Source organism: Branchiostoma floridae, chromosome 12, assembly GCF_000003815.2.
Source record: "Branchiostoma floridae strain S238N-H82 chromosome 12, Bfl_VNyyK, whole genome shotgun sequence".
In the NCBI taxonomy this organism is placed as follows: domain Eukaryota; kingdom Metazoa; phylum Chordata; class Leptocardii; order Amphioxiformes; family Branchiostomatidae; genus Branchiostoma; species Branchiostoma floridae.
Window position 1 is genome coordinate 490,859 of NC_049990.1, and position 2,618 is coordinate 493,476.

At 45.9% G+C, this 2,618-nt stretch overlaps 1 long non-coding RNA gene across 1 annotated transcript; it reads left to right on the plus strand.

The window, feature by feature from the left end:
• Positions 1-630: 630 nt before the first annotated feature.
• Positions 631-1,736, plus strand: LOC118427857. Its single transcript, XR_004832587.1, has 3 exons — positions 631-719; positions 1,110-1,195; positions 1,660-1,736. It is a non-coding gene; the product is annotated as an uncharacterized LOC118427857 (long non-coding RNA).
• The last annotated feature ends 882 nt before the right edge of the window (positions 1,737-2,618 follow it).

A 2,618-nucleotide genomic window follows, 5' to 3' on the forward strand; every position in this document is an offset into this window, starting at 1 on the left:
GGTATTTAGATCACCTCTTATTTTTTATCGTGAGTTTCAACTCTTCTCTTTTGTGGTGAGTTTCAACTCTTATCTTTTGTGGTGAGTTTCAACTCTTATCTTTGTCGTTTTAATTTTTATCTTTTGTCGTTAGTTAAACTCTTATCTTTTGTTCTAAGTATCTGTATCTATATAGCCGGTATAACCGCCCTTCGGCTTATCACACCAGATCTTTGTCGTTTCATCTCTTATATTTTGTGGTGAGTTTCAACTCTTCTCTTTTGTCGTGATTTTCAACTCTGGTAGGGCGAGACCGAGAGGAGCGGGTCGGGATCAGCAGAGCCCTGCTCGAGCTAACCTGGTCACCCGTTTCTTCTAGGACTTGACGGGAACTTCCTCGGCAACAGTCAGCGCCACAGCCGCCCGGACAATCAGCAGGGCCCGGTGATTCTGCCTACCAGGGGAAACAGGGCTCTTCTTTCGGGTTCCGTTTCCCAGGCCGGCAACATCACCGGGACCTGCTTCATGTCCAGGCGGCCGCGGTGCTGACGGTTGCCGAGGAAGCTGCCACGAGGCCCCCGGGAAGTTTGTTGACCAGGTCAAGCCGGAGTTTGTTCTCATTACCTTTATACTTACGTATTTTTCGTTCTGTTCCAGTTGGTGTGAGAGACTGAAGACAACGATGGCGACTTGGTCCCTCCTGATGTGTTTGGTGCTGGCTGCAGCCCTGCTGGGCGAAGGTACGTCTCTTCCTGCGCCTTACCGTTAGCTAGGATGTTGTATGTACGCGTAGTCCAAATCTTCATGTTAGCTAGAACCTCGCGTGTATGTTTGAACTGCTTGTTAATTAATTTTAGCTGGAACTTCACTTGTTTGAACCATGTTGCATTCATGTGTTCTGTCAATGTGTTTTACACGGTTGCTAATATGTGTGTGGTTGATACCTACCTTATACATTTTGTAGGCCACTATGGCCCAGGTATATGTTTTAGCTGTTTTTTCTACTGAAGTTGTTGTGACATAGAGAAGGCATGTGCTGAATTCTGTAACTTGTTCCAAATTGTCGGTGGTTCTGAGTTCCACGTTTCCGTTAGCAATGACGAATGACTGTCTTTCCATGTACTCCGCAGGTCAAGCTGAACAGGGCGATGGAAACCGCATTGTCGGTGGGAGTGAAGCTGAGGCCCATAGCTGGCCATGGCAAGGGTCTTTGCAGGTGAGACATGCACCATGCACACCTGTACCTTACCATGCACACCTGTACTTTACCATGCACACCTATACTTTACCATGAAACCTGTACCTTACCATGCACACCTGTACTTTACCATGCACACCTATACTTTACCATGAAACCTGTACCTTACCATGCACACCTATACTTTACCATGAAACCTGTACCTTACCATGCACACCTGTACCTTACCATGCACACCTGTACCTTACCATGTACACCTGTACCTTACCATGCACACCTGTACCTTACCATGCACACCTGTTTTTATGAAAAGATAATGTTGCGTAACGGTCCACTTTAACTTTTTTTGGGAAAGAGATAAATTTTGCTTCGTTTTAATCTCAGTTTCCTGCTACTTTGGCCACAACTGTCGTAAGGCAAAACACTACCACCCTCGGGGTTCATTGATATCCACCATAACTTCTTTTTCCCTCCTCGACCAGTATCGAGGCAGCCACATCTGCGGATGCACGCTCATCAACGAGAACTACTGCCTGACTGCCGCCCACTGTGTGTACCGGTAAGTTTTGTTTTAATTGTCCTCATCAGCTGTCCCTAGCACTTTTATTCACATAGTTGCACTTCCAACTATGATATGTCACCCTAACCGGACTGTATGGATGATCTCTGCTCATTTGTGTGACAGTCAGGCTGCTTTTTTTGGGAAGACAGTGAAGCAACTTAATTTCTCTTTAGCGGCATGTGCATCTCTACTGTACAGGCACTTCTTTGTGCTGCGACAGTAGGCTGGATCTCGCACATCAGCGACCATTGACTCGGATTTACATTTATCAGTTTTACTGGTGTCTGTCCTCTGACTGATACTCACTGAGTTCGTTTGAGCGTTTATTTATTGAGGTCGTGAGGGCTGAAGAGCTAATCAGTCATTCGTAGGCAAGGGACATACAAAATAAGGTAACGTTATATTATATATTTCATGATGAATAACGTGCTTCTTATCCACTTCTATTGCAGTATGAATCCCGGACAACTCTCAGTCGTGTTGGGAGAACATAACCTAAACCGACGTGATGTCACAGAGGTTACCGTTAATGTGGCGAGAATCATAATGCATGAGCATTATGACCCAAACGGCGCTGGATTCCCAAATGACATCGCTTTGCTGAAGTTCCCGGATCCTGTCACCTTCAGCCAGAAGATCAAACCCGTCGCTCTGGCCACACCCGGCATGGACTTTGTCGGCAATAACAACTGCTGGATTACCGGCTGGGGGCTGACCCAGGGTTCACGTGAGTAACAACATCACATGTTAGTATTCTGACATAGCAAATGTTTCAGCACCCTTGGCCTTTATAGACGGGAATGTGATGACGATTCAGCCTGTCCAATTTTCGACAGTACCGAACTCTATTGTCAAAAACAATTACTTACACCTCATTAT